Source organism: Micropterus salmoides, unplaced genomic scaffold (assembly GCF_014851395.1).
Source record: "Micropterus salmoides isolate LMB-PRFRI ecotype aquatic unplaced genomic scaffold, ASM1485139v1 Ms_hic_scaffold_17, whole genome shotgun sequence".
NCBI lineage: Eukaryota > Metazoa > Chordata > Actinopteri > Centrarchiformes > Centrarchidae > Micropterus > Micropterus salmoides.
In genome coordinates, this window is record NW_024040817.1 from 16,973,692 (window position 1) to 16,986,159 (window position 12,468).

The following is a 12,468-nucleotide window of genomic DNA, read 5'->3' on the forward strand; positions in this document are numbered from 1 at the left end:
GCGTGTAAATGTAGTTTACAAATCTTCAAGCACTGATGGACTTCTCCACACAGATATAATAAGCAGCATACGTACGTACTGCAAGGCAAATACAACCACGCAACTGAGCATCCCTGAGTGTCCTCACCAGCCCGTACTGTTACAGTGTGCATTACCACATCATCACACTGCAGTGGGAGAAACTCTACTCTGACTGAAAGCTCCCACTAAATGGACCTTGTGGTGAGATTGTTTTATCAACTGCTGTTAAAGGTCAGAGTAAAATTTGAAGATCAACTTTAAAGCCAACATGGACGAGAGATCCTTAAAGTGCTGAGAAAATGGAAATTTGAACATTTACACTACAGGCAACTCCATCTGCTTATGTAGAAGCATTGCATTGTGGGATCAGAAAAAACGTGCATGCATGGATACTACTGTTTTGAGCGCACTCCATACTATAGCGCACAGATTTCACTCAGAATTCAGACACTCAAAATACAGTAATAAATAGGGAGTTATAGGATCGAACGCTCACATCAAGTATACTAAATAGACCATGAGGAGTATTGTTTTGTCATCTCTTGTTTCTAAGGTCAAGAATAAAATTCTGAAGCTCAACTTTGAAACCAACATGGACAAGACGACTTAAAAAATTTAAATTGTAAGGACATCTAGGCAACTCAATCTGCTGATGTGATATGGTATGAAAGCGCCAGAACAGCTACTGAATGGACCTTGAGGTGAGACTGTTTTGTCAACTAATCTCTGATTGTTCACTCAAGCCATAACAACTTTATGGTTATGTGAACCATCTTTATTCTGCTCATCCAACATCACACCTACATTGTTTTTTTTTACCCCCACCCTGACATTACCGAGCTCAGCAGCTAAAGTGAAAGACTCCAGAGGTGCAGGTGAGAAAGACAAGTGTAGGCTACAGTACATTCAACCCCAAGATATCACACAAGCCGAGCAACAGGAAGCAAACTGTGAAACATAAACACATAGACTCACATTCTATACATTTTTATCATCATTAACAGACAGATCTTTACATTATGCTAAAAAAGCCTGCACCTTAAGAGTACTTCGTCACATATGACAAACTCTGCTGGCTGCAACATGCAGTAAATCCAGCGCACCTTCTGCTGAAGGCGGTCATTTTAAACCGGGCAAGCCCCGCCCACTACTTTGCCATGCCGTTCACCTGCGGGACTACCTGTGTGCCAAATCTGACGTGAAACTGCTGCATACTCTTGTTGCATCTTGCTGCTTCTGTTTAGCAGCTCTAAATGAATCTTGCCTGCAAACGATGTGATCATGTCACTTCAGAATAGCTTTGCGAAAAAAAAACGTTCCCCTTTGCTTCTGCTTCTGAAATCAGCTAAAGGCCTCTTCAAACCAGAAGTGGAGTTTTCCCAAGCCTCATGATCACATCAGATCATCCCGTGGGATTTACTTTCATGCTTCCCTTCATCAAGGTAAGTGTGTGCTGGCAGCCTGTCCTAACATGCATATTGTGAGCTGTTCTCTTGGCTCTGTTCAGTTGGTGTTTGTAAGCAGTTAACTTGAGGATATGAAGCTGCTGACCTGCCCATGTGCTCTCCAGAACATCTGATTGTGATATCATGGCATCTGCTGTCTGATTTTTTTTCTGCTCTCATGCTGCTGCTGTCTGTGTGCAATAGGACTAAGCAATATTTGCTTTGGTATTAATTCTTTCCTTGGTGACTAAGGTTGTTTTCCTGTGGTTGTTGTTTGGCACCTGCATTAGGTTGCCTTCATGCTCTTGATTTGTTGTGGTGAAAATGAAAACTCACATTTAGATTAAATATGAATACTGTTTTGCGGCGTTTTTTCATGTAAAATTGGTTTCCTGAGACTCCCAACCGGGATTTTATATATTTTCTTCACCTCATGTTCAGTGAAGCATTACATAAACATTTAAACTCATGGCATGGGTTACATGTCACTTAGCTTTATTATTCTTCATATCATAGCCACATCTAACGTATGAGCTTATGACCTACGATATGCTTGGTGCTGCTCATTTCCAGTCTTAAGCTTAAAATATATCCATGGTCTTGTGGTCATCTGCTGCTTATTTATTTTGTTTATTAAGTTCATAATTATGTGCTGCACACATCTCAGGTACTAGACAGTATATTCCCCTCAATGGTTGGAGGTGCTTTGTTTGGAAATAGCCACATGGCGGCTAGATGGATAATAGTTGGTGTTGAGCTCTGTATTTAATGGTGGTGTACAATGCTTTATTATGGTCAGTCTCTGCTGTGCTGAACTTACTGCATTCTTGGTGAGTTATATCATAATTTGTATTCACGTAATACATACAGATCTCTACTGGCCAGTTTAATTAATCTTATGCTCTCTAACCACAGAGAACTACTCATGAAAACTGAAATTTATAAGTGTTGCCCGAGTAAACAAACAATGACGTGTTAAACAATCCTCAAATTTTCAGTCTGATTCATTTTTCATCAGTCTTTTGCAAACAAAAGCAGTTGGCAGCTGCCTGTTAACTGTTTAAATGTTGTCACACGAGATGATGAATTTCTGGTCATACCCCAAGATTAAACATCACAAAAACATGGCTTTAAACTTCATTTTCTTTACTCTCAACACGAGACAATGAACGCAACTACAAATCATATTTTCTTCTATTACAAACAATCTCATGTTATTATAACACTAATTGTAAAATTTGATCTTGTTTATCCAGCCTCCTCAAAGAAAAATCAGTGTTTTGCTCCACATTTTCATTGGCTGCCTTACACACTGATTCTGCTCCCCAGCTCCCTTGAGGAGCATTGTGGGTAGGTCATATGATCTCACATCTTCCCTTTGATGAACAAATGCGCCCTTTGAAGCATTTTTGTGTGGCACGTTCAGGCAATTAATGCGTACGTGAAAAGCCAAAGCGAGAATAGATGAGAAACGATGACGTGGAACGCAGGGAGGAAACGAGAGGAGTCAGAGAGAGAGCTGGGTTTCAAGCTTCATCACCTCTTTCCAGGTGTCTCTGCCCGCATGATTTCATCTGTGAACTGCAATCAACTTCCTTAATGAAATAAGTAATTAACATATTATAATTGTACTACAGTTTGATTTGACAGAAATCATTTTCCATATCTAATACTATGCTAATTAAATCTGTTCCTCACTCGCCAACATGACCTTTTGTGATTAAGTTTCATGGCAGATTTCTTCTGTGTGAGTGAATGCATGGGAGGGAAAACGCACAGATTTCACTGTATTACAGCAGATAATGAAAAAAACGTTTGTGGAGACGAAATGAAGTAGCTGGAGTTTTCTGTATGTTGAATATCATCTCCTCCATTGAGTTCATTAATTAAATGTGGATTAGTATCCACAGAGGTCGGGATGCACCGTTATGGTCGCTGAATCTGTATCATCAGTGTCATAAAATTCAGTGTTTCATTTACATTTGTTTCGTCATGGCGGGCCACTGACTAGTAAAATTGTAAAGCTACAGCTGACACTACCAATGTAGTTTTATGATATAGGCCATATTCATAATGTACTGGCCCCTATACAGTTGAAGGAAAAAGTATGTGAACCCTTTGGAATTACCAGGATTTCTGCATAAATTGGTCGTAAAATGAATCACATCAATAGACAAACACAAGCTGCTTAAACTAACCTCACACAAACAATTATATGTTTTCATGTTTTTATTGAACACACCGTATAAACTTTTACAGTGCAGGGTGGAGAAAGTATGTGAACCCCTAGGCTAACTTATTCAAAGGACTGTATATGTATGTGTGTATTTTATATTTTATTACATGTTTAACAAGCTTAAAAAAGGAGAAAGTTTCATAACAATGACTTACATCTGATTAGTCGCAAACCATTAGCAACTGGAGTAAAAAATGAATAAAATGGAGCAGTTGTATTGTTTAGCTTTTTTGTTTAAATTTGTATTCTTTCAAAAGCATTTACAAATCATGTATTTTTCAATAAATGCATTCTAACAATGCTGTCTAGAACAATAGACTGTCTTAGTGTATAATGTAATCCATTTTAAATTTGGGAAAAAGAGAGCTTTGGTATCAGTTGGATTGGTGCACATTGTTTCTCATTAGCCGCTGTTGCAGTGTAGCCGTGTGTTCACATTATTGTTATTTCAATTCCAGCTTATGTTGTTGTAGCATTTCTTTGCTGTCCTTCATGCTATTCTCTGCTTTCTATTGTAGCAGAAATGTCCAAACAAATAATACCCATAGGAACACAATTTAACCATTGATCCAAGAGCAAAAACAAAAGTGGCAATCTGACTACATATTAAATATCCACTCCTCCTGGCTGAGAATCAAACTCGTCAGACTTCATCCTCTCCAAGAAAACAAGCTGCCTTTAGCTATCAACACACTAGCAATCATGCTCATGAGAGACTGAAGTTATGGCGATCACATGAGACTCGAGCTATCATGATCACAAGTTTTCATGTTTGCGAGATATACCCTCCAGAAAGAGTGAAATAAATATAATTTTACGTAATTACAAAAGGTCAAGCAGTCTGTGAGGGATGCAGGAAGTGGAGAGGAAGTAATCACAGCAGCAGTCTGGCATTAGGAAGACTGACAGAATATGTGCCAGCCAGTAACGAGACAGCGTATTGCCGGGGTTCTTGTTTTTCTGTATGATGGCACTGAGGCCTCGGGGGTGCACTGACAACATTACCATACTCTTCACCTCCTATACACAATACTCATGTCATCATCGCCTTGGTGTGGCATCGCCCATTTGAGATTTGACACCGCTGCTATTTTAGAGTGTCATTTAAGGTTTCAGGCATGAGCTTATTAGTTCAATCAGACTCACTGTGGATGCTTAGTGTATGCCAACTTAAAATCAAATCTGAGCATGTTGCACTTGAACGCCAACTTCTCCCCCGTGTGGCTCTTAACTGTACATTTAAGTGTAAAATTTGATTTGTGGAAGGAGGTTTACCGCAGTCACAGTGACGGATTTGAGAGGAGGCTTTTAATTTAATGATCTGTTGTTCGGTGTATTTTTAGGTAGGTTTTACAGTTAAGAGAAGATACAGGAGCTTTGAGGTAATAGCACAAGTGTCTGCTGTTGTCATGTGCAGTCGCAGTGTCCATTTTGATTTGTGTCTGCTTAGCGTCGTTCCCCTGGGATTTCCATTACTGCCACAATATTTCCTTTCATCTTCCCCATTTCTCACTCTCCACTTTTCTGCACAGTTGAGTCAGTCACCGCCACAGTCACCACCTGGCTACTGATTCTCATGTGAATATGAACAAACCAAACAACTGATGTGAAAATAGATTTGTTTTCTGACTCAGGTAATAAGCTCGAATCTGCAGGCACCTGATGGATTTTTTTCCCTACAAGCTGTGAAAAACAACTTTATTTTTTCTTTTTTTCCCAGCAATGTTCATGCCATATTCAGTTTTTTTCTACATTCTTACCAAGTACCTGCAGCACAATTTATGTCACGCATATTCTACTTTAAATTCTACTTTAAACTTTCCAACGTATTAAATGACTGGAACTTAATATACCAGTCCAAGGCATACAGTAATTACCGCAAATTGCTTATTACTTGATTATCAACATTTTCTAAGTGTTTCTAAGTTTTCACAGAATTCCAAAAACCGCAAAGATGCACTGAAGTGCAAAGTAGACTTCTACCTCCCTCATTCCTCAGGATACTAGAGGCCTTTCTGTTCTTCCTGAAGAGCAGCAACCCAACATCTCACCAGCTCAAGATTGATGTGACAGAAAGAGAAGGAAGATTTTAGCTGCTTTCACAGCAAAGGGTGACCCATAGTCTTGGTGATCATGTTATCAGGTGTTCCCAACATTGTGTCTACTTCCTGTAGGTGTGACTGGCAAAATAATAGCACGCCAAACCAGGGCTGCAACTAATGATTGTTTTCATTATCGACTAATCTGACATCGCTTAGTGCATAAAATGTGAGAAAATTGTCCCTCCCAGTTTCCCCGAATCCATAGCAGAATGTATTGGAGCCCGACCGATTTATCGTTTTGCAGATATTATCGGCTGATATAAGCTACTTTCAAATATATCTGCATCAGCATTCATAACAGCCGATATGTGATTATTAAAAAAGAAACAGTCAGATCTTTCCCTCATGTCATGAGTGTTGCATAGTTTGCCCACCAGAGGGCGCGCTGCAGCTCCTCTGTTCAAAACACTGCAGCACCACAGAACAAAACATCAGCTGACCACAGTCTTGTGAGTTGTTCATTTGTCAAGTTAATTACATGACTTAAATAATAATAAAAACAGCCTTCATCACTTCTCCTCTCCTGAAAACATTCATACCAGACTTGCTAACCCTCCCGTTTTTCACTGCAATCTCCCGGGTCACAGCAGGATGTTTAATGTAGGTGAGTGGTGGAGGCTATCGTTACACTGACAGACGTGATAGTAGATTTATTTTTGAAACAGTGCGGCACTTCTAGGGAATGGTCCTCTTATTTCTCTCTAATTTATTACTTCTAAATAATCTCTAACAATCACTTACAGCAGCTAACGCTACCCGTTGCAAAATTAGCCACAAAACTATAGTGTTTAACATATTCTAAATATATCTGCGAGGTGCTTGTCTCTAGTTACAGTCGGTGTGTCAGAAATGATTAAACCAGAAGGATCATGTAAAGCTTTGGCTAGAATTAACAGTGCTGTTAAAGGGATAAACTAGATGTGAATATGCTACATTGTAGAAAGTAGTCACTGTGGCAGATTATATGTAAGGTAATAACTATTGCATGACAAAAAATATACACATAATTATTTGCGGTGGGAATCACCAGAGGCCCCACGATATGATATTATCATGATATTTATGTTGCGATTCGATTTTATTGAGATTTTAAATATATTGAGATATATTGCAATTTATTACCTTTTTCCAACTTCCAAATAGGTCCCTAAAGTCAAGCTTTGTCAACATCTGTTTATCTAAAAAGAGTTTGTTCATATCACTTTTTCAGTCCTCTATATGGTCCTGTTAAGTTTTCTAGTGGACTAAAAAAGCAATAGATTTTATTATTCTAGTACCAAAAAGTTAAAATTCCCATTTGCAATTTATAAAATAAAATATCAATACTTGGCATCCATGTATCGATACAGTATTGCCATGGCAAATATCATGATACTATGCTGTGTCAATTTTTTCCCCCACCCCTAATAATTATTTCCCTATGTAGGAGAGCCCTGTTTGTCATTATTATAGCAATGACGTGAGAGATGATATACGTCCTTGATTATTATTAGTAGTAGAAGTAGCAATAGTAGTATATAGTTTTTTTTTTTTTTATAGTTTCTGTTTTGCTGGCCCCCACAATACACTATTTACTTTAATGTTCATTTGTAGTATAATTTATAACAAATCAGATGTGTTATGTAAAATTTCTGTAGTTTTATGCATTTGACTCTTATTTATCAAAACTTTAATATTTTTCTTGTACTTTTGTTCAAAGTGCTATTTATAATAAAAAATGTTTCTTTATACACTGCAGTATGTCATGGTATCTTGGTACGGTCTCAACATAACAAAATTTTAGGGATTATTTATTATTAAACTTTGTTTATGTCATGCGTTTCTTAAAATAAAGGGAAAAAACCTTCAGCCGATATATCAGCAATCGGATTTTAAAATCCTCAAATATTGAAATCGGTATCGGACTTAAAAATCCCATATTGGTCGGGCTCCAAAATCCAAATATTGAAAACTGAGAACCTATACCTTTTTTGGGGCATTTTTGCTTGTAAAAAATATTTAAATGCTCTACACCAAACTATATAATGGCACACCGTGATGTGATGGCAACAACAAAAAACTGTCACGATTGTCAAGATTTTATGAGGGGGCATTTTTTTGAACATGAGGGAATTTGTAACTTATAACTTAATCAATTGAAATTTAGTGCATCACTGTCTTATTTGTCTTTTTTCTTGGTGGTGGTCATAGTTCAGTGGGAAAGGTGAGTTGTCCAGTAATCACAAGGTTGGGGGTTTGATTCCCACTCTCCTCCTTGCCAGATGAATATAATGTAATGTAATATTTCAGCATGCTGTTGCTCTCTGCAGCAGTGAGAGATCTACAGCATAGAAGGTTGTGTAGATCTGCTGTTTATATTGATCAGTTTCTGCACAACTTGTAAAATATGCCAGCTAAAGTTTGGTACTACTGGGCTTAAACTCTTAATTTTGATACATGGTGATACAGACATGGTGTAAAATACATCTCGTCAATTATCCTAACTTGATTTTGAATTATTGCCAGATTGTCAAACAAAAGCAGAGTAGGAAGAGCTACAGCCAACTGTAAATGTGCCTATTGGCCTTTTTTACTCTCATCAAACAGTATTTAAAAAAATAAGTCTTTATTGAACTGTCCAAGCTATTTATAAAAGTATCCCAACATATGATAAAGATAAGAAAAGAAATTTGATATAGTGCACACAATATTTCACCAACCATTCCTTCCTCCCTCCCCAACAGGCTACAACAGTACATTGAAACTGTAAAATATTAAACAATTGGAACTGAAATATAAAAATAAAGAAATCATTCATAGACATTGAAAAAACAAGTTTATTCGGCTATACAACATCTTAAATTCCTGCACATAAGGGGCACTATTCTATTTTATCCTATTCTCCATGGTCATTGGGATCTTTTTATTAATTAAACATCATTATCGAGACCATATGAAAGCAAGCAAGAACATCAAAACAGCATGTTTGGCCTCTCATGTGTCAAAGATCAACAGCTATGCAATTTGATATTGTTGTTAAAAGGAAAATAGACTTTGATGGATCCATGTAGTTTCTCCAATGTGTCAGAACTGAGAGATCTGTAAATATATCCACATTCACACGTTGAACGTGTTGGCGTCAATCAAGCTACGTATTCACATCAGTGACAACATGTTAAAACATCTGGCATATGAGTGATCAAGAAAACAGTGTTGCTGAACATACATAAGCTTGTCCTAAAGAAATAAATACTGAGGAACAGTTTGATTTTCATACCTTACTGTAGAACAATGAATAGCTTGACTAATCACCCACAGTGAGTAATGCACTCATTACGTTCATTTACTTTTAAATCACCTGGTTCAAAACTCTGAACACTTAATGATCATTAATAAATATAACTAGAATTCTTTTCTAGTATTCTTTACTGTGTATATGTGAGTGTGTGTTTGTTTGTGTGTGTGTCTGGGAAGAGAAAAGAGCTCAAGGTTGGCATGACACAAGCTTGTTATTCTATCCACAACCCAATCACACAACAGCCCCATGAAAAGAGAATAATGTTGGAGAATCCTCCTCCTTGGCGCTTTCCTCTTCCTCGACCTCTGATTCTCTCCCTCTCTCTCGCCCTCCCCCTGCAGTGTGTGTGAGTGGTATCCATCTGTCAGTTGTCAGTGCCAGGGAGTGATACAGAGAGCTGTCACTTCTCGTCAGCCTGCATTGGTGAGGCCTTTTGCAGCTGCCCTGCCTGACTCGGGGCCAGAGGAAATGTACGTCTGTGTCTGTGTGTTTGTGTGTGTATGAGGGCTAAGGAAAAAAGGAAGGGGGAGAGAGGACAGAGAAGCAGAAAAGAGAGTAGGGTATTCAGGGGGCAGTAAAGCAATTAAAACAGGAGACAATAGAAGTAGAGCTGGAGAGAGCTTGAACCAGCGCAGGACACACAACAGACTGTAACTATCACATTACCTTAATATGTTCAGCACTGTATCACTATTTGCTCCACAGGACATGAGGTCATCCATGACTTTTATCAACCTCTGTTGGTGACCAGCAGGAACTGCAACAACATTTAGCGATACTTGCCTGCTCCTGGTCAAGTGTCTGAGACAGGCTAGATCCTTGAATGAGACCTGAAGAACAATCCACCCTAAATTCAATATGGTGTCTGTATAAAGATTGTCAAGATGCTTTCTAATACAGCATTGAAAGCAAATGGCAGTATTCTCACCAGCCATGTTTGTTTAATGACATACACAACAGATGGAGGAGCTTGTGAGTGGTAAGAAAGCCATGGTGTTATTCTTGTGTAGTTCACAGGCTTCATACAACAACTTTGAAAAACAACTTAAACATGCAACTTAACACATGCCAGCGAAGAACCAATGGTATAGTTTTGCACAGTGATCTAGACACATAATAAATCCTTCTTCCTGGTCGCAAACCTGCCATTTTAGTGCAATATACCAGATGGTTTTTTATTTGGAGAACATAGCTAGCATGATCACTCCTGGCTTCCTCGCAATATTATACTTTCCTATAAAATGACTGGGACACATCATTTTGAAAAAAAAAGACTTTTATTTAAAGAGTCTCAGTAGCTGCCACCAGTGGTTTCCCTTATTCGGTCTACAGCAAACATAAACAAGGAAACATAGTTTTAACTTTTTTAAGCTTTAAGCGAAAAGGTGGACAGATTGATAGAGCTACAATGAGTTGAGTAAATTTGTGGTAAATCTTGATGCTAAATACTGTTATGTGGGGAACAGCTGCAAGTAGATTCAGGGAGTGACCTGAAATGCTTGTACTTTGTTTTAAAACAAAGTTAGAACCCTTTTTGACCATAAAGTACAAGGAACTATGGAACCAGTGGAACCAAACTCAGGAATTAAACTAGCAACCAAAAGTCCCTTTTGCAAATTCCTGTTTGCATTTTCACCACATATGAAAAAACATGATTAGGCAAATGTAAAAAAAAAACTAGTTTAAAAAACAACGTCCTGATACTGTTGTTCTTTGTATTTACTGTTGCACGACTCTGAATTTTGAGTTGGATGTATCAAAAGTCAGAAATTCTTTTTGTTCAAAAACTACTCACTAAAATAAAAACTTTATTTTTTTTATTAAAGCGCCATGACATATAGTAGGATCCTGCTGCTGGGGAAATGGAAAACACTGAAATAAAAACAACCCCATCATATCTATTCTATATTGAGCTTGAAGTACCAGTAAATAAATAAAAGCATTATGGGTCGTGGGAGATGAGGCTGAAGTAGATTAAGCGTGCTTTGAATCATGAGACATGCAAGACAGCAAACAGCAGAACACACAGGGTAGATGGCAGTAATAGTCTTTGACTATTCAACGTCAATCCTTGACTTGTCAGCTGCATGACTCAGATGATATACATAATTTACTGCAAATGCTTTTACAAGTTTATTGGTTTTCCTATTCATCATGTATTTGTTTAGAATAACTTTACAATCTTCCATCTGTAGAAGAGTCCAAAGCTGTTTTCTTCTTCTTCTGTTTTCTGTGCAAAATAGACACAGGCTGTAAAATCATGCCAACCGGCAAAAATGAACATCTTTATAATGATGACCGATCCATACATCTCTGCTCTGAGAGGATACTGATTATTAATTGGTGATAAAGATGGCTACATCTGCAAAACAGTTACTTATTACATGCCTGACAGTAGATCAATATTAATCTGAAACTACTACTTAGCATTCAGTATTTATTTAATCTTCATCTGATTTTATCTAATTTTATGAAACTTTCTCTTTCTGATCAGCTGTCTCGCTCAGTCAAGTGCTTGTAGGCTTATTATTTTTCACGTTTTCACACCCTTCGTTCAGTCTTTTTTTTTTTTTTATTGCAAGCAAATCATAGTCACCTTCTCATCAAGTTGAACATAATAATGATCATATGTGAATGGCCTTTCAGATGAAGCGACCTGCAGGAACACTGATATGAAAAACATGACACTTTATTTTTCATCTCTCAGTTTAATCATCTCAATTGAGTCGCTAAAGAAACAAAGACAATCTACAGCTGCAACAGTTTTGGTATTGATAGAAATACAGTGTGCAGGGTCTCTTTTAGTTAGAGAGCAACTAAATTTCATAAAGAAGTGTGGGGATGAAGCTCTTTTCTCAAATTAAGATGACTAATTTTGCAACATGATTGCCACCTTCAGCAATGCTGTTATTCAGAACGGAGCTATTATGGTGAACATTTCAGGAGAAAAATGTCCACATTCAGGCAAAGTGCAGACTCAGCAGAGTTTATGAATCATTTGGTAACACTACATGAACACAGTCAGAGCACCTGAGTTTTACAGCCAGAACTCACCGCAGTGATGAATAACGCATATCAGGGGAGAAATGTTTGTTTATTGCGCAGTACCTCGTGTTCAGTAGCATTTCACTGCAAGGTCAAAAGGACATATTTGCAGGAAATGTACAGTAAATACAGTTTTGTGCCATTTCGAGAAAAAGTTAACAAATAAACATAGATTTTTATAACCAATTGTGTAACATGTGATGCCAGCAGGCACTTTTCAACATAATTCATTGCTTAGCTGTTTGATGGAAATGCTGCAGGTTAACCACAAGCCAAATGTTTCCATGTTGTTTTTCTAAAACACCAAGAGGTGGAAAAGATCACTCTGCTGATTCTAATCAC

The 12,468-nt window shown here is 37.7% G+C and overlaps 1 protein-coding gene across 5 annotated transcripts in view; it reads left to right on the plus strand.

The window, feature by feature from the left end:
* Positions 1-1,177: 1,177 nt before the first annotated feature.
* Positions 1,178-12,468, plus strand: part of LOC119907384 (relaxin-3 receptor 1-like) — a 48,310-nt gene continuing 37,019 nt past the window's right edge. For all 5 annotated transcript variants that reach the window (XM_038725137.1, XM_038725140.1, XM_038725136.1 and 2 more), the window contains exon 1: positions 1,178-1,463. The gene's annotated coding sequence lies outside the window, so the exon portion shown is untranslated. The remainder of the gene's footprint in view (positions 1,464-12,468) is intronic.